Raw genomic sequence first — 26,722 nt, forward strand, 5'->3', positions numbered from 1 at the left:
AGTTAGAGTTTAGGAGAGTTTAAAAATCAAGAACAACATTTATGCTGGTGATATGGATAATATTTGTAATTATTAACTAAACAGGAAATTACTAGATATTGGGCCAGGGAGACCAGAGTGTAAAAAGAGAAGGATCTGAGACTACCATGCTGGAGAATATCACTGTTTAAGAAACATACAAAAAGATTTCAAAGGCAACATGAAAAGGCATGAATCAGATATGTAGAGGAAAACAATAAATTTTAGGAAAAGATCATTTTTAACAATAAATAATAATATTGCATTCTAGGTAACAGTTTGATATATGTTGACATAGAGGAGGTCAAATGACAAAAAGAACACAAGCATATATTTAAAAAAAGAATTAATGAATTATAAGAATGTTTGCACGCTTACACTTATGATTTTTCTAGAATCATTCCTAATTTATTAGAGCAAATCAAAGTTAAATCGCAAGTGTTTTCTTGTCTACACCACTTTTGTATGCATAGGTGTATAAAATGTGCTTGTGAATGCATTAAATTATTTTTAATAATCAATTTGTACAGAAGTCTGATTCTATTATAATTATGCTATGGTAGTAATAGCAAAGTGTGTTTATAAAATATTAAAATGGCTCCCAGGGACTTATACTATATTCATTAATTTTTTAAACTTATAATTACGAGGAAGTTTATACATCTGTAAAGTACACAGAATAGCATAACAAATGTGCATGAACTCATCATAAACTGTCAACAATTATTAAGTCATGTTATCTGCAATATTTTATAATATACATTTATAATAAGAATTCTATTTAAGAAAATGAGCTACCACATTATTATGGTTCCTAAAAGAATGAGATTTTTAAAACAATTCAATACTAATAGGATATGTGACATGAAATCTCAGATATCTCAACATTTTTGACCTATGGTTCAATTTAATATCTTCAAATAGTTAGTGTTCAAACTTAAATGTTTCATTGGTGTGTGCATGTGTGGTTTTATTCAGTATGTATGTTTATTTCTTAATGGCTTAGAATTGTTTTAATCAGGATCTCATAAACTTTAAGTGTTGCAATTGATTAATATATCTCTAAAATTTATTTTATTCTATAGAGCTCTCCTTGATAACTTTTGTTGCCCTTGAACATTTTGTTGAAGAACTTGGATGATGTTTTTCATAGGGTCCTTACAATCTGAAAAAGTTTAATGACATCTTCATGCTTTCATTTAATTCAATCTTGTATCTCCATATTTCATATATATTTTATGTTTTCATAAATATTTTGTATAAAAATTTATTTCATATTTTTTCTAATGGATTTTTTTCAGTGTTTGTTTAAGAATAACTCTGCATGTGTGTGTGTGTTTGTGTTCAGTCATGTGCAACTCTTTGCAACCCTATGGCCTGTAGCCCAACAATTCTAGGTGGTGGTCATTAATTAGGAGCTACATAGTAATTGATTGGGTCTCTTTTTGAGATAGTTGGCACTCTCCATCCTCAGGTTCTACATGTGTGGACTCAATGAAACATACATGGAAAATATTTGAAAAACAATTCCAGAAAGTCCCAAAAAAGGAAAACTTGAATTTACTGTGCACAAGCAACAATTTCCATAGCATTTACACTATATTTACAACTATTTACATAGCATTTACATTGTAATGAGTAATCTTGAAATTATTTTAAATGTATATGAGGATGTGTGTAAGCTATATGCAAATACTACACCATTTTATACAAGGGACCTGAACATTCATGGTTTTTGGTATCTGCAAGGGTCCTAGAACCAATCCCCCTTGGATACCAAGGGACAATTATATTAACAGACACCGATATCATTACATCTTTTCTTACATTAAGTATTACAGAATGATCACATTGTTACTTTATATCTCCTCCTTATTGAAAAATTAGAATAGCTCTATAAAAAGAAACTTTTTCTTACCAATAATTTGGTTACTCTAAAGCACAAATTATAGAGGGAGCAGCAGGATAAATAATGGATCTTCCAATGTACTTTCAGGTCTTTATAATCAACTTTTTCTTTAAACAGTTTCAGATTTACAGAAAATTTGTGAAAATAGTACAGAGATTTCCCTTAATTGAGCCCAAACACAATTTTGCTTTTTATTGATTTCAAACTTTAGCATATTAGTTATAATTGATAAACCAATACTGATACATTCTTATTAACTAAATTGTTTACTTTGTTACTCAGATTTCCTTACTTTTTACTCAGTATCCTTTCTGTTTCAGAATCCTATCCAGGATACCACATCAAATTTAATCACCATGTCTTTAGGTTAGACTTGCTTGTGACAATTTCTTGGAAGGTGCTTATGTTATTGATTACCTTGACAGTTTTGAAGTGTACTGATCAAGTATTTTCTAGAAAACTTGTCATGGTTACACTGGGCTTATGGGCTTTTGAAAGATAGACCACAGACGTAGAATACCTTTTTATCACATCATATCAATGGCACATGCTTTCAACATGACTTATCACTGTTGATGTTGACATTGATCACCTTGCTGTGGTAGTATTTGTCAAGATGTTCTATTTATTTCCCCTTTACAGTACTCTGAGAAATAAATGACACTATTCAGTCCATACTTGGAGTGTGGAGTCATACTCCACATCCTTGAGGGTTGAATATTTGCAGAAGTTATTTGGAATTTTTTGGCAAAAGTTTTATCTCTTCTCCCAAATTATTTACTTATTTATTTATTCAATCACTTCTTTAAATCAGCATGGATTCATTGATATTTATTATTTGGATTATGATTCAGTACGCAAATTATTTCAGCTTTGACTTTTGAGGACTCTTACTTTGCTCCTATGTCCCTTTAATATGCTCCATCAAAGGAAGTTTTTGCACTTCTCTCCTTTTTGGCATTCTAAGATGTTGAGGCTCATTTTATATTTGTCCTGCCCTAGTTCTCAAATCTGTCATTTGTCTGAGGAGCCTGGGATTCTTTTATTAAAAAGTGGTAATAGTAATAAAGTTCTGCATACTAGATATGTTCATTGTTTATACTTCCCTAATTCTCTGTATCTGTGTTAACCTAAATAAGAGTTCATATGGCTGTCTCTAACTCTAATCCATTGCCACATGGTTCATTCTTACCTCCTCCGCTACTCTTGTAAACTTCCAGTCTAGTAATGAGAACTTGGTTCTCAACATCTGCCACACATTTACTTAATTATGTGATTCTCATACTTATGCATAGTAGTATCAGAATTGTTAGTCTAAACTCACTTTAGCAATTAGATCATAGTACTTATATACAGTCTTTACTCTTATTTTTTCAGACACTATTTATTTCTAAAATAACTTGGATCAACACCTTTCTCCCCACCTGCCACTGTTAGTGATTGTTTCATTTGTTTATAACAAAGGTAGATCGCAGCATTACAGTCTATATTCCATCTAAAGTTAGATATTCCCCTAACTCTTACTTCTGTTGACACTGTTGCAGATGACATGATCCTATACATAGAAAACCCTAATGATGATACCAGAAAACTAATAGAGCTATCAGTGGAAGGAGTAAAGTTGTAGCATACAGATTAATACATAGACATCTCTTGCATTCCCATATACTAAGAACGAAAGATTAGAAAGAGAAATTAAGGAAACTAGTCCACTTACCATTGCGTCAAAAAGAGTAAAATACCTCAGAATGAACCTACCTAAGGAAACCAAACATCTGTTCTTCAAAAATTATGACACTGATGAAAGAAATAAAAGATGACACAAACAGGTGGAAATATACACCATGTTCTAAGATGGAAGGAATCAATATTGTCAAAATGACTATTCAAGGTAATCTACAGATTCAATGAAATCCCTATCAAATTACCAATGGTATTTTTCACAGAACTAGAACAGAAAATCATTTATAATTTTTATGGAGACACACAAAAAACCAAATAGCAAAAAAATCTTGATTAAGAATAACAGAGCTGGAGGAATCACTCTCCTTGATGTAGGACTATAATGCAAATCTACAGTGATCAAAAACTGTGATACTGGCACAAAAACAAAAATATAGATTCATGAAACAAGATAGAAGCCCAGAAATAAATCCATGCACCTATGGTCTATTAATCTATGACAAAAGAAGCAAGAATATATTAAGTAAAAGGCAGTCTCTTCAATAAGGGGTGCTAGGAAAACTGGACAGCTACATGAAAAAGAATAAAATTATGATATTTTCATAAAACCATTCACAAAAATAAACTCAAAATGGATTAAAGACCTAAATGTTGAGACACTCTTAAAGGAAAACAGGCAAAACACTTTTTGACCTAAATTGCAGAAAGATTCTTTTTGACCCACCTCCTAGATTAATGAAAATAAAAAAAAAAAAAAAACAATGGAAACTTAAAAACTTCTGCACAGCAAGGAAACAAGAAAAAAAATCAGAAAAAGACAAATACACAGAGTGGGGAAAAAAATTTCAAAAGAAGCAAAGAAGCAACAAGCAAAGGATTAATCTCCAAAATATACAAACAGTCCTCGCAGTTCTGTCAAACAAACAAACAACAACAACAAATAAAACAATCAAAAAAAGGGCAAAAGATCTAAATCAACATTTCTGTAAAGAAGACATACAGATTGCCAAAAAATGTATGAGAAGATGCTCAACATCACTAATTATCAGAGAAATGCAAAGCAAAACTACAGTGAGGTATCACCTCACATCAGGCTGAATGGCTATCATCAAAAAGTCCACAAATAATAAATGCTCTATAGGATGTGGAGAAAAGGGAACCTTCCTACACTGTGGTGGGAATGTAAATTGATACAGCCATTATGGAGAACAGGGTGGAGATTCCTTGAAAAACTAAAAATAGAGCTATCATGTGATCCAGCAATCCCACCCTGAGGCATATATCCAGAGACAACCATAATCTGAAAAGATATATTCATCCCAGTGTTCACTGCAGCTCTATTTGAGAGAGCCAAGAAATTTAAGCAGCCTAAATATCCATTGACAGATGAATGGAGAAAGAAGGTGTGGTACATATATACAATGGAATATTATTCACCCATTAAAATAGAATGAAATAATGGCATTTGTAGCAACATGGATAGACCTAGAGATTTTCATACTAAGTGAAGTAAGTCAGGCAAAGAAAAGTATCATATATAATCACACCTGTGTAATCTTTTTTAAACAATTACACAAATGAACTTATTTGCAAAACAGAAACAAACTTACAGATTTTGAAAATGAACTTCTGGTTACCAAAGGAGCGACTTGGTGGGAAGGGAAAAATCAGGAGCCTGGAATGAACATACACACATTACTATGTGTAAGATATATAACCAACATGTATAGCACAAGGAATTCTGTTCAATATTCTGTGGTAATCTACAAGAGAAAATAATTTAAAATGGATTGTAAAGTAATTATCTTCCAGTTAAAAATGTAATTAAATTTTAAAAAGAATCTAAAAGAGAATGAATATATGTGTATATGTATATGTATATATAGGCTTCTCAGGAGGCTCAGCAGTAAGAATCTTCCTGCCAATGCAGGAGACACAAGGGACACAAGTTTGATCCCTGGGTCAGGAAGATCCCCTGGAGAAGGAAATGGCAGCCCACTCCAGTATCCTTGCCTGAGAAATCCCATGGAGAGAGGAGTCTGGCAAGCTACAGTCCTGGGGCTCTAAAAGAGCTGGACACGACTCAGCAACTAAACAACAGTGTCGTGTATCTACCATTAGAGTGTCCTGGAAGATAATCTCCACACCCTAAAGTTTCTCTTGTGCCTCACCTATTCAACCTTCACTCTCCTATCCCTAAATCCCAAGTTAAACACTGTCTTTTTATTCTCAATATAGATTTTCCCTTTTCCAGAATATCATATAATTGAGATCATAGAGTGGGTAATTCTTCAGATTGGCTTCTTTCAGTTAGCAATGAATCATTAGATTCACTCATGCATTTTCATGCTTGGACAATTCATTTTTGTTTTTCATTGAATAATATTCTTTTCATTTTGATATACCTCAGTTTATCCACTTACCCACTGAAGAGCATCCTGGTTGCTGACAGTTCATGAGGAATAAAAATAAAGATGCTGTAAAAATTTGTGTGCCGATTTTTGTGTCAATACAAGTTCATTGGTTGGATAAATACTTAAGGGGATTGCATGTTAAGACTATGTTTAGCTTTGTAATAAATTGTACAAATATCAAGAGTGGCTTACCACTATGATCTGTGAAAGAAATTTCTTGTTCTGTATCCTCACCAGCTATTGATGGCCTCCTCTTTTTTTTTTTAAACATTCTAATTGGTGTGTAGTGACATCCAGTTCTTTTATTTGCAATTCCCTAACGATAAATACCATTGAGAATGTCTTCATAGGCTTATCTGCCATTTATATATTTTATTTGGTGAAGTATCTCTAGGTGTTTTGTCCATATTTTAGTTGAGTTGTATTTTTTATGGTTTAGCTTTATTTTTGAGGGATCTTTGTGTATTTTGGATACAATTACTTTATCAGAAATATGTTTCATTGCAAATACTTTCTTATAGACTATGGCTTGTTATTACATTTTTAACAGCATTTTTCTCACAGAGGAAGTCTTTAATTTGAGTAATGTTCAGCTCTTTGAAAAACTTTTCTGTATTCATAAACTCATTGCTAACACTATGGCCATCTAGATCTTTTCTGTGTTTCCTTCTAGCAATTTACAGTTTTGTGTTTTACAAATTTGGCTTTATAATCCATTTTGACTTCATTTTGGGGAAAAGTCTATGTTTTGTGTCTTGTTTCATTCTTTTTAACATATGACTGTCCCATTGGTCTAGTATCATTTGCTGAAAAGACCATCCTTTTTACACTGAATTGCTTTGAGTCTTTACCAAAGACCAGTTGACTGTATTCTTGTGGGTCTATTCTGGAGCTCTATATTTTGTTCCTCTGATATACTGTGCTGATTCTTTCACAAACAACATACTATCTTGATTGTTGCAGTTTTCTAGTAAAATCTTGAAATGCAGTAGTTACTTCTCCAACTTTTCTTATTCAGTATTATGTTAGATTTTCTAGGTCTTTTAGAGGAAAAGCTTTGAGTGATGGGTTGAGAGTGAGAGTGAAATACTATGTAAATTAGCAAAAGGTGCAAAGTGACTGAGGAATAATCTGCACAAGCTCTATACTTTCAAACGTAATTCTGAGAGGACTTAGCATCATGGTAATTGGGTAGGTAAAGAAGTTATACCAGTAACTTAATTTGATCAGAACTTTACCCTCATGACTTCATTGAAATTAAGACAATACCCTTGTACTTCTGACGTCTACCTGTAATTTTGGAAAATTGCTTTGAACACTGTGTCAGAGAGATGAGTAAACAAGAAAAGTTAGAATTCATGAAACCAGAAGTTTAAACTTTAAAGGGAAGGAAATCTTATACTTTTAATTTAATAACAAGAGACTATTCCTCACAAAGGTACAAAAAAAAAAAATCTAGAAAATACACTTTATTTTCCCTGAGGAGGGTTAATACCAAAAGTATTTTTAGAAACCAGTCCAACATAGACACTGATCAAACCAAAGCATATCTAAATCCCTAGACTGCCTCAGTGGTTCATACTTTCTATACCTCAGGACTAGTTCTCTCTCTCTCTTTTTTGTCACAAATCATAAGAGTGGGAGATTCTAATTCCCTTCCAACCAACCAGAGTGATATTACTAGTAAATCAATTACCTTTAAGTGCCAAACTAAATAAACACTGTCTTGTAATCTGATGTTACATATCCCTGATCTTTGAAATGATTTTTCTAAGTACCTTAGTTTTTCAGAAAGTGGAACTGATGGATACATTTTGTGTTCACTGAGTTTCTTTTCACTAGATAAGAACCAAAAAGAAATTTCTGTCAAAGGGAAAAAAATGATTTATTTTATATGATGTGACGGTTTCATCCATCATAAAATTAGCTTGCAGTAATTCAGCTCTTAAAAGGTCTCTTAAAAGAATCTTGGTAAGCTGACAAGACTATTTTTACAGTTTTGTTTCTTTAAGAATTATGCTGATTTGTTAGTTTTTTTCTAAAACACTTGGGCAATTTGAAAAGAGCAAAACACATAAAGAGAAATTCAACTTGTATGAGATGAATCATACACTAATCCTCAGTGGATAAAATGAGGCTTTGAGTTGTAAAAATTTTAGCTGATACCAAATATAAATCTAAATTTCTGGTAGTATTATTTCAAGTACAGTATGGCATCAATAAGGAAACATTTTTAGTCAGATCAGGAATACAACCTTACTTATAAACAAATCAGAATCTATTAAACATTTATAATGTGCAAATTACTGCCATAGATGTGACAAGATGTTATGAAGATTACACTGAAAGAATGCCCATAGAAATCTCATAAAGTCAAATTTATGCAGATATAGACATTTTGCTTGCAATAAATGTTGTGCAACATTTGCTGTGGAAAAATTATTTCTGAAATCTTAATATCATTAATTACAAACAAAACCAAATTAAGAACAACTGGATCAATAAAAGCAGGTCTGTAGGTCTGAAAAGTTTTTCCAGTTCCTTTAGATACTCTGACATGCTGCATGATAAATTTAGGGATGAGACTGTTAGAAAGGGATTCAACATGAAATTGCATATTTAAATATTTTGGATACTATTGAAAAACAACAGTATGATTTAAAACAACAACAAAACACCTTTCCTTGAGGAACAAAGTTGAACAGAAGGGGGCCAGAGAATTCCTTCTAGTAATGGAGTTCTTTAGAACTCCAAATAAAGCCTCAAACCTCAAAATTTGAGAACAAAACCTCAAAATAAAGTTGACTAGCTTTATGCAAAGCACAGAATTAAGAATAAAACAAAACCAAAAATCTTCTATATTAAAAATCTACATATCCAACAAAAATACACATTAAAGAATTAAGTAAAAAAAAAACTAATTATGTGATTAATTACTCAAATATATCCTCTCAGTCATTTTAATGCAATAATGTTACAGTTCAGTGTATTAGAAATCAATCTGGCTATGATTTGTTAACTCTGCCTCGTGATCTCCACTTTAAAAAAATGGGTTTAGAGAGTTTTCCTTCTTATCTGATTAACGTCTCATAAATACAAATAAAATACATCTTTCTTTCCCTGGCTGCCTCTTTGTGAGAGTTCTGATAGAAGAAAAAAAGACATTGGACATATGGGAATTCTTTATGGGATTAAAGTAAAACAATATATAGACTGGATATAAGGGAAGGCATCATTATTTTTACTGATTACAGTAAAAGATTTTCTTTTCTCTTGAAGATCACTTTGGAAATTCACAAACCAGCATAGGTTTCATTATGGTAACTTTCCTTGTTTAGTAGCAGGCATTTCATCAATGACAGTTGACTTGAAGGCATTAAACGTACTTCCATTTGCCAGAATAAAACACTTTTCTTCTTGTACTGTCTTCTTTATGTACATGAAGAAGTATTACCTTTTCCCCAAATTTTGATATAATGGTGTTTGATGTCATGCATTTTCTCAGATAATTATGCAGTGAAAAAAAAGCAATTTATAATCATTCCTAGAATAAAGATACTGAGCATAGAAAATTCAATAGATACTAAGAATTATGGTTACTTAGGTGAAACAGGTTTCTGTAACTCATTTCTTATTATCTTTCTACATTCACTGAATTATATTATTCTCTAATATTTAGACATTGGTATTTGTGTATAATTGCTATGGCTAGTGACATTTATTAAGTACTTATTCTACTCAAAATGTATGATTTTGTTCATGTAACACTTAGCACCATCCTGTGTGTGTGTGTGTGTGAGTGAGTATGTCTGTTCCAGATAAGGAGTTTCTGGTCTCTCTGACTCCATAATTTAGTGACAGAAAATAGGAAGTATGAGCTCCTTAAGTCAATCAAGATATCTTACTTGAATTATGGGCAACAGAATAGATGCTCCTGCCCTCAAGGAGCTTAAGAATTAAATGCAAATTTAGGCAATGTTGGGTAACATACTACAGAGTGAGAATTCAAGCTCCAAGCACACACAAAATGCATTGTGTGATATCTGCCTGGATATAGGCAATTACAGAGTCTAGGAGATGGTCTCTGGGAGGAAGCTGCCCTCGGCAGCAGAACTGGGGTCCAGCCAGAGCACTGCAGTCTCTGAAGGGAAGCAGACTAAGACTCAGTCCCCAGGGTCTCATGCAGAGCTGTATTTCAGCCCAGGTGCCTTCATTTGGAGGGGTCTTTGTGTGTGTGTGTGTTAGTCATTCAGTCGTGTCTGACTCTTTGTGACCCCATAAGTGGTAGACCACCAGGAGCCTCTGTCCAAGGAATTCTCTAGGCAAGAATACTGGAGTGGGTTGCCACCCCTTCCTCCAGGAGATCTTCCCAACCCAGCAATCAAACCTGAGTCTCCTGAGTTGCAGGCAGACTCTTTTTCCTCTGACCTATATATCAATCAACTGAGTTCAAAATAAATAGTCGTTATGATAATCTAGAAAACTGTTTTCAACATTTTTACTCTTCTGTAGATAAACTAAAACTGGAAAAATCTAGATTATGATGAAAATTTATAAGTAAGACAAATTATTTTCCAGATTTACTATAGATGTTTATGATTAACTTTCTAATATGTGAATATTACCTTTTCACATACAATTAAAAAATAATTTTAAAAATTACATGCCTTTGTCAACTATTTACAAATCACTTATTTATCATAACAACTATTTATTTTGAAGTTAATTACATAGTTGCCATAATATTTGCTAGTGACAGAAACAGAAAACCAATTGCTTTCCATGACATAGTTTAAAATGCAGGAAAAGGTATATCTGTATTCTTAGTGTGATTTACCGAATCACAAACCTTTAGCATCTGTGCGTACTAGTCAGTATTTTTCCATAGAGAGAAGGCTATCAGTTAATTAGGGTAAATGAATTAAATGGATTTCCTCATAAGTGTTTCCACTAAAATTGTCATTATTTTTCAAATTCTCACTTATTACCTTTGAACATGCTGTCCCCTCCACTGAAAAGGCTGCTCAGCTATTATCCTGAGAAATTACTACTACTTTTTTTCAAGATTCCAGGGGAAGCAGGGATTTCCCTGGAATTATTTTCAAATTATTTCTCATTAAAGAGTCGGGTAGCCCTACATTTGTGCTCAAAATCTCCCTCTCTAAACCACTATTATTAATCTTTTTACACAGTCACAGCTGACAATTATTAAGCACCTTGTTATTATATGCTAGGCCTTGTTTTACATCAAGTTACAAATATTAACTTATTTAATCTTCTTAATATCCTATGCGTTAGGTACTAATATTTTCTTCCATTTTATAAATATGAAAGAAGCTTGTAGAGTTTGAGTAATTTATATGAAGCAACGTAGTTAGCAGGTAAAAATGTCAGGATACAAACTTAAGCATTTTGGCTTCAAAGGTCATGCTTTTCTGGACTTCCCTTATTTCTCAAACATTGATCATTGTATTTTGGTTGCTGATACAATAAGTGGTTATTTCTTGCTCTCAGAATTATGTCTATTTTAACTTTCTATTCTTAGTATAGAGCACCATTTCTTGGAACATAATATTACTTATCATTCTGTTTTTTAATAAATGAATGATATTTAAAGTGGAAATACTGTTTAGCTTGACATTTAGAGGACTGTCTAACTATATCGGACATCTTTTTATAGCAGGACATTTAGTGATAAGTAGAAAGAATACTGCATGTTTCTAATCGCTTAGGTCCTCTGTTTCTTTGAAGATCCATAGCAGCTTATTTTTCACCTGAGAATAGTATCAGCATTATTTGGTATTTGATTGTGTATTCTTGTTAGATTAATAAATCATGGAAACTGAAAGTTGAAATATCATTGAATAAATCCAAATTTTTTCTCTCAGTTCTGCCATTCTATCTATAAATTTCAAAGCGCTGGTTGTCTGAGTTCATAAAATTTCCACTAGATAGATAGGTTAGAGCCACTCCATAGAATCAATGTCACACAAACCATGTGGGCTGATGGATTTTTTCACATCAAACTGTCATCTTGTCACCGCTGTTACATTATATTTCCTATCTCTACAGTGACTCAAATTGTTATTTTTTACTGCTGGTGCCCCACTACAAAATAACCCAGTATATTTTTGACCACCCATTTAAGAGTTTATTGATATCCAAAGGCTTTAGTTTTTTTTTTTTTTTTTCCCTAAGTTTGAGTCTAAAAACTGTCTAGATTTTTTTTTAAGGTGGCACAGATCTAAAAACAGATCTATACATAGAAATCTCACTGTGACAGGAAATCATTTTAGGAGTCAAGGTTGACTTGTGATGTAACATTTTGCTTTCTTCTTATTTATATCTTTATATCAGTTATCACCCAGCTTAACTTGATGATGTTTGATGATGACTGATGTCAGCGGTGCTCTGAGAATTAACTTTGGGGGTTTTGTAGGCAACAGTACCTGCAGTCAAGGAACCACACATGCAGGAAGATCCCCTGGAGAAGTAAATGGCAACCTCCTCTAGAAGTCTCGTTTGGGAAATCCTATGGACAGAAGAGCCTGGTGAGCTTGCTAGGACTGTGATTTCATTAATATAACGTGTTCATCAACTGAGATTCTTGCCAAATTGAATTTTATAATTGGTATTTGTATCCTAATAATCAGTAAATGTATGTTAGTATATTTTTCCTCACATAGACTTAATTAAAAAGTTGTGGTTACTCTCTGCTATCTCTTGTCAAATAATGAAATCTGGTTTTTGTTGTTTTTTTCATTTCTATACTACTTAGGCAGAAGAAAAATTAACCACAAAATAGCATTGTTAGAATAACATTAATGTCAAACAACTATTGCTTGAGTAGGAATTAATATTTCAAGCAACCATAAAAAATCTTAATTGCTCTCAAAAATTATACAGTTTCAGCAAGCCCCCCCCCCTTTTTTTTAAACAATACAGACTATAGGTTTTAAATATTCTGTTATGACTTATGGAAGTAATGGAATAAGTTTAAAATGTTAGTGTAAATTAGACTAAATAAAAAATAGGTAATTTACTTCCACATAATATTATTTAAGTATTGCTTTTAATTTTGAAATATATAACACAATTACATATTTTTCTATGCACAGTATCTTATAAAACACTATTCTTCCTAATGTGTATGTTTGTGTGTGTATGCTCAGTCGTGTCCGACTCTTTGCTACCCCATGGACTGTAGCCTTCCAGGTTCCTCTGTCCTTGGTATTTCCCAGGCAAGAATACTGGAGTGGGTTGCTATTTCCTCTTCCAAAGGATTCTTCCTAATAACTTGAGCTAACTCAAGCTTTTAAAAAACATGTAAGGAATGTGATTTAGCTAAGTACATCTATTACTAAATGTGAGACAATTTGCAAACATGTAAATATTAGGTATTTTACCACAATTAAATAGTGACAAACGATCATCAACTCGAATAACAAAAGGAAAACTAATTTATGTAAAACTAATCATTGTATTTCCTTTTGCATACTGACAAAACACCATAAATTCAGTTGAAAATAAAACTTTCTCTTGAATAGGTTCAAAATTACCATTGTCTTTTTTAAAGAAGCAAGTGGAATAATATTTATACTAAATAGGCATCTGTATTAGTTTCCTAAAGTGAAGTGAAGTGAAGTGAAGTCGCTCAGTCATGTCCGACTCTTTGCAACCCCATGGACTGTAGCCCACCAGGCTCCTCTGTCCATGGGATTCTCCAGGCAAGAGTACTGGAGTGGGTTGCCACTTCCTTCTCCAGGGGATCTTCCCGACCCAGGGATCGAACCCAGGTCTCCCACATCTGAGCCACTGGGGAGGCTGCTATAAAAACCACCACAAATGGGGTGGCTTAAACAATAGAAATTTGTTCTTTCACAGGTTGAGAGGATAGAAATTTGAAATCATATTGTCAGCAAGGCCATCCTTTCCCTTGAAGACTCTAGGGGAGGAATTTTCTTTGCTTTTTTCTAGCTTTGGGTGGTTTCTGGCCTTCTTTGGTGTTCCTCAGCTTCTAAGTATGAGCCTCTATGAGACTCCGATTTCTGCTCTGTCTTCACACGGTCTTTTTCCCTATCTTCACATCACCTTCCCCACGTCTTGCGTTCATGTCTCTGTATCTCTTCAACTCTTCTTATAAGGACCAGTCTTACCAAATTTAGAGCCTGAAAGTGAAAGTGTTATTTGCTCAGTCATGTCTGACTCTTTGTGACCCCATGGACCAGAGCCCACCAGCCTCCTCTGTCCATGAAATTCTCCAGGCAAGAATACTGCAGAGTGTAACAATTCCCTCTCCAGGGGATTTCTGTGATCCAGGGATCTAACCTGGGTCTCCTGCATTGCAGGCAAGATCCAAATTATTTTCAGTTACCACAAAAATAATCAATTTTATACTTTTCTTTCAACTGACAATATAATTTTCTCCAGGAATATTCAATAAACACTCTAAACACTTTGAGCCTAGCATAAAATATATAAGCTATATGTTAAAATTACATATTTAATACATTCTGTATTGAATGAGATTTGTTGTTCAATCATTCGGTAGTGTCTAAATCTTTGGAACCCAATGGACTGCAAAAGCCAGGCTTCCCTGTCCTTCACTATCTCCTGGAGTTTTCTCAAACTCATGTCCATTGAGTTGATAATGCCATCCAACCATCTCATCCTCTGTTGTCCCCTTTTCATTCTGCCTTTAGTCGTTCCCAGCACCAGAGGCTTTTCCAATGAGTCGGCTCTTTGTGTCAAGAAGACAAAGGATTGGAGCTTCAGCTTCAGCATCAATACTTCCAATGAATATTGAACTAGATAGTGTGCTCCAAATTCAAGTCCTTCTTGGAAACACAGAATTGGATCTTATTTGAAAAGAATGTCTTTGTAAATATAATTAGGTTAGGATGAGGACATACTCCACTAGGGTAGGCTTCCCTGGTGGCTCAGATGGTAAAGAATCTGCCTGCAGTGCAGGAGACCCAGGTTCAATTCCTGGGTCAGGAAGAGCCCCTGGAGAAGGGAATGGCTACCCACTTCAGTATTCTTGCCTGGAGAATTCCATGGACAGAGGAACCTTTACCCTATATGGGAGACAATAATTTACCTAAAACATCTGTGAAAGCCTGTGGCCAAATAAAACTTGCAGAAGGAACAAATAGCAAAGGCCAGAGACCTGGAAGGAAACAGAGAGCAAGTTACATGTTGGTCATTTGCACAGGATTTAGTTAAGGAATTATTTATAAAGATATGCAGAGAATGCAGAGAAAGCTATGGCACCCCACTCCAGTACTCTTGCCTGGAAAGTCCCATGGATAGAGGAGCCTGGTAGGCTGCAGTCCATGGGGTCGCAAAGAGTCGGACATGAATGAGCGACTTCACTTTCACTTTTCACTTTCATGCATTGGAGGAGGAAATGGCAACCCACTCCAGTATTCTTGCCTGGAGAATCCCAGGGACGGGGGAGCCTGGTGGGCTGCCATCTATGGGGTCGCACAGAGTCGGACACGACTGAAGTGACTTAGCAGCAGCAGCAGCAGCAGAGAATGCACGCGTACATGCTAAGTCACTTCAGTTGTGTCCGACTGTTTATAGACTGTAGCCCACCATGCTCCTCTGACTATGGGATTCTCCAGGCAAGAATACTGGAGTGGGTTGCCATACCCTCCTCCAGGGGATCTTCCCAACCCAGAGATCAAACCTGCCTATCTTATGTATTCTGCATTGGCAGATGGATTCTTTGCCACTAGTGTCACCTGGGAAGCCCCATGCAGAGAATGTTGGGGTAGTATTAAATGTGCAGTGTCCAAGAGCTACTGCAAAGTCATACTGCAGTAGGGTAGGCTTCCCTGGTAGCTCAATCAGTCAAGAATCTGCCTGCAATGTGGGAGATCCATGTTTAAATCCTGGGTCAGGAAGATCCTCTCGAGAAGGGAATGGTAATCCACTCCAGTATTCTTGCCTGGGGAATCCCATGGATGTAGGAGCCTGGCGGGCTACAGTCCATGGAATTGCAAAAAGTCGACATGACTGAGTGACTAACACACACAAAAGAGCTAGTAACAGTAACAGAAAGAGTCCTTTTCCATCCCTAAGCCCAGAAGAAGAAGTTACCTGGAACCAAAAACAAAGAGGCTAAGGGGAGATGGCCATGCTACAGGAGCTGGTACTCTAGATCATGTACTCAATCAAGTGAAGCAACCTTGCAGGGGGAAGCTAGGGTAATAATTAATCTGGCTTCTATTTCCTCCCTCTATCTCCCTGCAAGTACCGACATTGTCAGAGTCTGAACAGAAGCCTTCCAAACAGAAGACTTTATGTTGTGGGGCTCCAAAATCACTGCAAATGGTGGCTGCAGTCATGAAATCAACAGACACTTTCTTACTCCTTGGAAGGAAAGTTATGACCAACCTAGATAGCATATTAAAAAGCAGAGACATTACTTTGCCAACAAAGGTCCGTCTAGTCAAGGCTATGGTTTTTCCAGTGGTCATGTATGGATATGAGAGTTGGACTATAAAGAAAGCTGAGTGCCGAAGAATTGATGCTTTTGAACTGTGGTGTTGGAGAAGACTCCTGAGAGTCCCTTGGACAGCAAGCAGATCCAACCAGTCCATCCTAAGGGAGATCAGTCCTGGATGTTCATTGGAAGGACTGATGCTAAAGCTGAAACTCCAATACTTTGGCCACCTCATGTGAAGAGTTGACTCATTGGAAAGGACCCTGATGCTGGGAGGGATTGGGGGTGGGAGGAGAAGGGGATGACAGAGGATGAGATGGCTGGATGGCATCACTGACTCGATGGACATGAGTTTGGGTAAATTCTGGCTGTTGGTGATGGACAGGGAGGCCTGGCGTGCTGCGATTCGTAGGATTACAAAGAATCGGACACAACTGAGTGACTGAACTGAACCAAACTGAGTGAGTGAACTGATCTGAAACAGAAGCCAGAAGCAAGAAAGCTCATTGATTTATATCCATATCTTATATCAACCTCTCAGAGACATCTTTGGGTGAACAATCTTGCAGTGAAGGTTTGAAAGTTCATCTCAGTTTTATTTTGTACCTATGCTAGAATGTCTCTCTGTCCTACCTATCCTTGTTTATACTTTCTGATCAATTTTAATATGTTTAGTCCTAATGTCAATCTTCCTTTTTGTTTGACAGCTGAAAGACAAGTTTAGCTAAATTCTATGATCAAAGCAGTGATAGGCGGTAGCGAATCTCTGTCATTTCTGTTGTTGTTGTTGTTGTTACATGTAGAAACACTCTGCAGTTGACAGCAACATTACACAGTGCTTGTGTAGTAGGCAGCAGATTCATTCTAGCATGCTTTACAGCAGTTTCTGCCACTTGATAAGTAACTCCATATGGACTGAGGTTGAAGCACTAAATCATTGTGTCTCCTTCATGCCAAACACTGATTCATAGCAGTAATTTACCCTGCAACTCATTGCTACTAGAGTTTAGAAAATATACTTGTTTTCCCCAATCACAATGGTACCTTCAATTTATTCTCTCTTTGGCTGGATTTGACCATACTGATATTTTAGCATCGTCATGTGTGTTAAACTAGTTTCAGTCAGACATCTACTTATAATCATAACAGGATTTGAAGGGACCTTAAAGGTCACATAATCTCCCTTCTCACTAGATGCATACCATCCCCAAATGGTAGTCATATATCTGGCTTCTTCTCAAATAATCCAATGTCAGGGAACTGACTACTTGAGATGCAGCCTTTTCTATGCTTGGATAGGTTTCATTGCTAAAAGTTCTTCCTTATGTTGAGGGGAAATTTATTAACTCTATTCTTCAAATCCTAGTCTTAGTTCTAGTCTCTAGGATAATAAATTTAACTTTATATTTTTTTATTAAGTCTTAAATATTCACTACCTCAAGATATTTCACAAAGTAGTCACAATTTAGTTAAGGTATATCTCCCCTAATAACCATACAGGACAAATTTAATCTGGTCCTAGTTTTCCAAAGCAGTGAGTTCTATGACATTCTAATTCTATATAGAAATTCAAGTTAAAAAAAATCAATGAGAATTTTAGAAGTGTGGAATTCAAAGACCTACTCAAAATTATATATTGATATCCTGATTCTTCTTCAGGGTTATAAATGAGCAGATGATATGTGGGAATTTCAGGAAAATAATTGCTCTCATTGTGTATCAACAACATTGCCCATAGAGTGTTCTTAATCTCAAAATCCAAGCTTAAACTTGATGCAGAAAACAAATCTGAATTTTTAGTGAAATTCCTGTTAATATCCTTGGTTTTAATTTCTATCTAAATCTGAAGTGGGTTGTCATTTCCTTCTCCAGGAGATCTTCCTGACCCAGAGATGTAACCTGGGTCTCCTGTATTGGCAGAAGGATTCTTTATCCACTAGTGCCACCTGGGAAGCACCCACTAAATCTGAACTAGAGAAAAGAAAAAATAAAAACATTCTAAGAATGCCAGCAAAACACAACCATTGACTACATATTGATCACTAACTAAACACTTGATTACTGAGCATATATACAAAATGGAGCTTCAGAAGGATCCACTGGAGGAGGACATGGTCACTCACTCCAGTACCCTTGCCTGGAGAATCCCATGGACAGAGGAACCTGTCTGGCTACAGTCCATAGGGTCAAAAAGAATCAGACATGACTGAGGCAACTTAGGACAGCATAACACACAACACATTTATAAAACAGGACATCTCCAGGCTGCAGGTTAAGTGCGCTTTTCTCAAAACTGGGTTCTCCAGTGGTCTATCATCCACTATGAAGATTATTTACATTTCTCATTCCCCTGCATCTAGTTTATCTAATCTTCCAAACGTTCCTCACCTAGACATTGGACTAAATATCTGCTAAGCTGGTTTTTACCATGGATTTATATCAATATAGTCATTTATTTATTAAGAATTGAATATTTACTCAGGTCAGATATAAAATAAAAAAGAACAAGAGTCAATCTAAACTGTGAAAATATCTAATAACATTTTCCCTAGATTTAGTTCTGCACATCACATTCTGTCTACATTCTAGTCCTTAACAATACTGTCTTGAGAATGATTTGTCTTGTTCATCTTCTTCTAATATTATCTTATCTGAATTCCATCCATATTTTCAGATATTCAGATTTTGCAAATGGCTCTGAGATTTGCATTTCAATACAGATTGAGTCCAATTTTGCTCTTGGCATAGCTGTCCCTCATATCACCAGAATTTTGTTCAAATTTCTTTTTCATTTTCTCATTGAATAAGGCAGAATTTGAAAAAAAAAAAATTAAGCTTTATGCAGATATTACCATAGCCAAGGATATTATAAATGCTGGCAATTGACTAAATGTAAAAAATTCTTAACTTATGTAGAATATTTAATACTTCAATATTTTATATGTGCCCTACTCAAGACACTTATTTGTTTATTTATTTTTCCTGAATAAAGTGATTAAAATTGTTTCCAAAGCAAATCAGCCCCCAAATTCAGTTTAGGTATAACCATAAGAAAATTATCAGTTATTTACTATTATGTGAATTATTTATAGCTAAATGAACTTATAGTCTTAAGCATGGGGAATGAGGCACTTAGGGCTCCAGGGAGACTGGTAAAACGGGTCTTTAGATAGGTAAATATTTTCAGGAACTGATTTCTTGATCCCAGTCCTTTTATCGCCTCATATCTAGAAAAGCACTAAATCCTTTCATGATGACATCAGCTCCTTGTGACTACCAGAAAGCCTTTTGTGATATAAGTGCTGGATTGCATTGAACTCCCCCTTCCCCACAATCTTATATATTGACCTTTTTTCACTACCTCTTTGGAGCAGTTTTTCAGAGCTGTCTGCTGTCTCCTGGGCTGCAGTCCTCATTTTGCCCCCAAATAAAACTTAACTTAGTTCTCACATTGTGGGTCATTTTTTAGTTGACAAATTCATATAATATTTGATGAATAATGCAACTAAAATTAACAGAATTGGAAAAATAATCATATTTAATGATTATATTGCCTTTGCATATAATCACAGCAACTTTTTAATGCCATTTTCACTAATTTACATCTCTAATTAAGGCTTGTTAATAAAGTATAACACCATTAGAAAACATAGAGTAAAACATCTGAAAAGGCAAAGCAACATAATTGTGTGCTTGTCAAGAAGCAGCCCTGACTATGGGTGCACAGATACTTTTTATGAAGACTTGGTTTAAGATGATTTTTGGTATTTGTATTTAAACACAAAATATCAAGAGCAAAATAATTTCCTACACAAGCCCTTGTGAAATTAGCTTTCAAACAATGTTTGGATAATGGGTGAGTACTTTTTTCTGTGGAACAGAACAGCTGTGTACTTTAGATGATGTCAACATATTTATAGAACTGTTGCATCATTTGTTCAATGCACTTTGCAGACTGCATTACACAGATGAGGTGAAAACAGCAGGGTATTATTTATGCTGCACTATGGCTTTGAAAGTGACACCACAATCTGTCTAAAAGTTACTAATTTAGCAATACAAATGTAGATTTCTTCCTTCTTTCTGATGGGGCTGTGCTGTTCTTAGTTGCTCAGTCATATCCGACTCTTGCAACCCCAGGGACTGTAGCCCACCAGGCTCTTCTGTCCATGGGGATTCTCCAGGCCAGAATACTGGAGTAGGTAGCCATATTCTCCCCCAGGGGATCTTCCCAAGCCAGCGATTGAACCCAGGTTCTCACACATAGCAGATGGATTCTTTACCATCTGAGCCACCAAGGAAGCCCATGGATACTGGAGTGGGTAGCCTATACCTCCAGGGGACTTTCCCAACCCAGGAATCAAATCAGGGTCTCCTGCTTTGCAGGTGGATTCTTTACCAACTGAGCTACCAGGAAAGCCCTTATAAATAGGGGGAAAGGTTATGTTCCATTAAGGATATTCATTTGTCTAAAGTAAATCTAGACTGAGTTGTCATTCTCTTCTCCATGGGATCTTCCTGATTCAGGGATCAAACCCAGGTCTCCCGCATTGCAGGTGGATTCTTTACTACTGAGCCACCAGGGAAGCCCCTTTTCTGATGGTAACAATATGCAATTCTTTAAAAGAAAAAATATACTTAGCATGTTTGAAACTTACTTCCATTATTTGTTTGCATATTAGAAATAGGTAAACATAGGAGAAAGGGGCAACAGAGGATGAGATGGTTGGATAGCATCACTGACTCAATGGACATGAGTTTGAACAAACTTGGGGAGATAGCGAAGGACAGGGAAGCCTGGTATGCTTAAATTAATAGGGTTGCAAAGGATTGGACAGGACTTAGTGATTGAACAAACATAGTGAAAGGGGAATAAAAAATAAAACCTTTCCCCAAGGCTTCAAGATGTAACCTATTTGATCAACAAGTTTTGAAAAATTTTGCAGACAAGTGTGATCTCAAAAACATTTCTACCTTAAATGAACTAAATTGGAATAGTGGTGGGGCTGGGAATCTAGGTGGCCCCCTGAGCTCTATCAGTGATTTATTAACTGAGAACCTTCGGGGAATCTGTCATGAAAAAAGGCTTCCTCTAAGATCCCTGCAATTTAAATCTCAGTAATATGGAAATTTTAATTCTTCCCATGTTTTCAAACCATGGGCTTCAGCTTCCAACTTCTTGGTTTGGCAGCTGCTCCAGAGCACAAATGAGCAGCCAGGATGCAATTACCCAGTATCTGATGTCATGGTGCCTCCTGGCTCACACATTAGGAACAACAACGTTGCTTCCTTCTGTCCCAATGGGCTCTCACCCTCCCTCTGATTTAGGTTCTTGTTAGTTGCAGTGTGATGATTAAGCACAAGTAAGACCAGGAAAGAAGGGAGTCATATTTATTGTACAGCTAATTAGGCACTGTGCTGGTTCCTCACATATGTTATTATTCCATTTCCTTTCCACTTTAATGACTCTTTACATCTCTCTACCAATATATTCAGTTTTCTGTTGAGACTTCCCAGTGAAATGTGCAGTTTTGATCCCTGGCTGGTCTTTTCCCCACAATTCCTATTTCCTTTCTTACAAAGGGACTATGTTTTCCTTTTTTCTGTTTTTTCCTTTTTAACTCATCTTCTAGAATGTCTAAACTTCAGTCTGGTCTGAGAAACTGATTACAATCATTAGCCCTCTTCCTGGGTCTTATCCTGGCCTCACACTCCTTTAAAAGGGGAAGGTACTTCTCAAGAAAGAACGCTTAATTCTCTCTCTCCCTCTCTGTTTAATTTTTATTGTTTTAGTCTTGAAAAAACCTAAGCAGGTAATAAGAATTCTGAGCATAACTTTTCTATTCCCTTGTAAGCCATAAATGAAGGAGAATGAGTTCTTTTTTCTTCCAGATATATAACCATTTAATCACTTTTCCATCTCAAAAAGAAAATGCTGACATTATTCCTCATCACAGGTTATTGTAAGAGAATGGTAGAGTTTTGTTCTAATGGAGCTCAGTTTGGTGTATCTGATGTTCTGCAATGTATCAATACAGTCTAGACTTGCCTATCTCAGAAATGTGAAGTGATAAAAGTTAAGCAGTCTTCCCTTGTGGCTCAGATGGTAACAAATCTTCCTGCAATGCAGGAGATCCAGGTTCGATCCCTTTTAAGGAAGATCCCCTGGCAAAGGGAATGGCAACCTACTCCAGTATTCTCGCCTGGAGAATTCCATGGACAGAGGAACCTGGCAGGATATAGTCCATGGGGTCGGAAAGAATCGGACACGACTGAGCAACTCACACCTTGACTTTCACTTTCAACAGTTCAGAGAAAAAGAGAAACTTCATAGTGAAAACAAGCCTATAGGATAAAAATTGTTATCCAAATTCCGTAGGTGAACAAAACAGAAACTCATGCAACTTTAATGTTTGTATATTCAATACAAACAGTGGCAGTTTTGAACTCAGATCTCTTTTAAATTCAAAGATAACAGACTTTGCATTATGTCTTCATAGCAGAACATGTCTTCAATAGAAGCCTGTCTGTGACTTATTTACACTACATATTCAACATTTGCCTGAGAGTTTACAACCAAGAGAGTCAATATCTTATGACAGTCACAAATTATAGATGATATATAGTAAATGGTTAATCGAAGTTTGAATCATCTTTTTTGTAAGTGAATTGTGACATAACTTTCATAAAGTAAATTTTCATACAATAAAATAGTTGTTTTAAGATTACAGATTCATGTTTTACATTTAACAGCTGCATATGCTTGTCTAACTTCTGCCCCCAATCAAAATCTAGAATATTTCTGTAAGTTTAAAAAGTTTCCTAATTCCCTGATGTAGTCAATCCATGGGGTCCTCACATCTCAGACGATCCTTATCTGATTTCTATCAGAGATATAGGTTTAGTCCAAGTCTAGAATTTCATATAAATGGAAACAGTATGTACTACTTTGTGTCTGGTTGTACATGGCTTGTTATTTTCAGTATAATGTTTTTAATTTCATCATTATTGTTGTAGTATCAACAGTTCATACTTTTTATTACAAAATGCTATCTCATCATATGTATGTAGCTTTGTTTATTTATACATTCACCAGTTGACAGATATTCAATTTGTTTCCAGTTTTTGCTTTACAAATAACATGGTTATGAATATTTGTGCACCAGCTTCATTGTGGCCCATATGTTTTTTTCTGAATTAAAAAAGTCTGTACATATTTTGGATATAAGTTCTTTGTCAGATAGGTATATTACAAGCATTTTCTTTGAGTCTGTGGCTTACCTATTATTTTCATGCTGTTTTCATTTGAATATCACAAATATTTGATTTTTGACTGGGGTACAGTTGTTATATAATATTGTATAAATTTCATGCATACAGCATTATAGCCTGTTATTTGTATTCACTGCAAAGTGATCACCACAGTAAGCTACTGTCTATCACCATACTATTGACACCTTTTCCTCATTTCAGCCACTCCCTAATTGTCTTTCCTTCTGGTATTTGTTCTCTGCATCTGTGAATTTTGTTTTGTTTATTTATTTTGCTTTTTAGATTGCACATGTAGGTAAAATCATATGGTATTTACCTCTCTCTGTCTGACTTACTTCACTTAGCATAAAACCCTCAGGTGTTATCCATGTTGCTGCAAATGGCAAGATTGCCTTCTTTTCTATGGCTGAGTAATATTCCTTTGTATAATGTGTATGCATGTGTGCTGTTGTTCAGTCGCTCAGTTGTGTCTGACTCTGTGCGACCCCATGGCCTGCAGCATGTCGGGCTTCCCTGTCCTTCACAATCTCCCAGAATTTGCATCTCATCCTCTGTCGTCCCCTTCTCCTCCTGCCTTCTATCTTTCCCAGCATCAGGGTCTTTTCCAGTGAGTCAGCTCTTTGTATCAGGTGGCCAAAGAATTGGAGCTTCAGCTTCAACATCAGTCCCTCCAATCAATATTCAGAATTGATTTCCTTTAGGATTGACTGGTTTGATCTCCTTGCAGTTCAATGGAGAATCTTCTCCAGCACCACAGTTCGAAAGCATCAACTTCAGCAGTCAGCCATCTTCATGGTCCAACTCTCACATCCATACATGATTACTGGCAAAACCATAGCTTTGACTATATGGATCTTTGTTGGCAAAGTGATGTCTCTGCTTTTTAATATGCTGTCTAAGTTTGTAACAGCTTTTCTTCCAAGGAGCAAGTGCCTTTTAATTTCATGGCTACAGTCACCATCCACAGTGACTTTGGAGCCCAAGAAAATAAAGTTTGTCACTGTTTCCATTTTTTCCCCTATCTATTTGCCATGAAGTGATGGGACCAGAAGCCATGATCTCAGTTTTTTGAATGTTGAGTTTTAAGCCAGCTTTTTTACTCTCCTCTTTCACCTTCATCAAGAGGCTCTTTAGTTCCTCTTCTCTCTCTGCCATTAGGGTGCTGTCACCTGCATATTTGAGGTTTACAATGTGTACTTCTTAAAATCACAGTGTACCTTCAAATAATATGATACTGCTTTTTCTAAAATCCAAAAACACTACAACTGATTGATTGTTATTTGGACTATTGAGTTGGCTGAGTTCTTCCTATGCTTTTTATATTAACCCCTTATCAGATAAATGATTTGCAAATAATTTTTTCCTATTTCATAGGTTGCCTTTTCAGTTTGTTGATGATTTCCTTCACTGTGCAGAAATTTTTGAGTAATCCCACTTGCTGAATTTAGCTTCTGTTGCTTTTGTTTTTGGTATCAAATTTAAAAATTATTGCAAAGACCAGTGTGAAGGAGTTACTGCTTTAGTTTTCTCCTAGGAGTTGTATGGGTTTAGGTCTTAGATTCTTTCAAGTCAATAATTCATTTTGAGTTGATTTTTTTGTAAATGGTGTAAGATAAAGATTCAGTATCATTTTTTTCCTTTCCTTATTGTGTATTCTAGGTTCTTTGGTTGTAAATTAGTTGCACATGTATTGATGCATTTATTTTTGGGTTCTCTGTTCCATTGATCAAAAATAATAATAACTAAATTGAAAAAAATTACAAAATATTCTTTTTTTCCCCTGTCCTCTATGCTAGTAAAGTCATTGGATTTATTTTTACTTATAACGTTCACTGCACTTTGGGTTGGTTTTGCTTTAAGAGCCAATATGTTTGAAGCAAGCTTTATTTTTAGTGAGAAGAGAATTTTGTATTTATGCACATTCTTATCACTAGTAAAACTTTCAATTTCTTTATAAAAATTTGAGTGTTTATCTGAAATAGGCTTCCATTAGATTATAGAATGTCTTGAATATTTTCTATATTGTGAACTTTTCTCAACTTTTTTTGAGAAGTTTTGTTTTTCTGAAAATTTTTTCTTTGTTTTTCTGAAAATGTTTCATTTCACCTTTATATTTGATTTATTTTTCCGAGTATAACCTTCTAAGTTGAAATTTTAAAGTCTTTAAATCTGCTAATAATATATTGCATTGTCTTCTGATTAGCATTTTTTTCCAATGGGAAGTGAGCTTTTTTTTTTTTTTTTTAAATATTTGTTTCTCTGTACATAATGTATCTTACTTTATGGCTACTATTAAGGCTTTCTTTTGATTGCTGGTTTTCAGGATTTTTATCATGATGCCTAGAATTCATTTAAAACTTTTTTATACTACTCTAATTTTGCTGAATTTCTTGTTCTTTGGATTTATATTGGTGTTAAAACTAGATGGTATTTGCTCATTATTTCATCAAATATTTTTTCTTCCCCATCTTGCCCCAGGTTGCAATTTCATATCTGTCAAGTTGCTTATTTTACTTCAGATTACTGAATTTCTAGTCACTTTCAGCCTCTGTCCGATTTTATTTTGAATTATCTCTGTTGATCTACCTAAGTTTTAATATCTTTTTCTTTATAATGTTTAATCTGCCATTATGCTCACCAGCGATGACTTTTCATTTCAGGTTTTTCTAAACATAAAATTTCATTTGTTTCTTTTTAAATAATTTGTTCTTTTTCTTATGTTGATAGTTTTCTTTAAAATTCTATACATATTTATCATAGCTATTTTATAACCACATTGTATTCATTTTTTCTGTTCTCATATTTATTGATTTTTTCATGATCATGGATGTTATTGTTTTACCTAATAAAAATTTGTTTTGTGTTGAATTTTATTGTTGAATATATGAATCTTAACTGTTTTCCTTTAAGAATGTTTAGTTTTGTTCTCATCAGCAGTAAATGTATTTGTAACTAGATTTTTTCACATCTTAC

The sequence above is a fragment of the Dama dama genome, chromosome 31 (genome assembly GCF_033118175.1).
Source record: "Dama dama isolate Ldn47 chromosome 31, ASM3311817v1, whole genome shotgun sequence".
Taxonomy (NCBI): domain Eukaryota; kingdom Metazoa; phylum Chordata; class Mammalia; order Artiodactyla; family Cervidae; genus Dama; species Dama dama.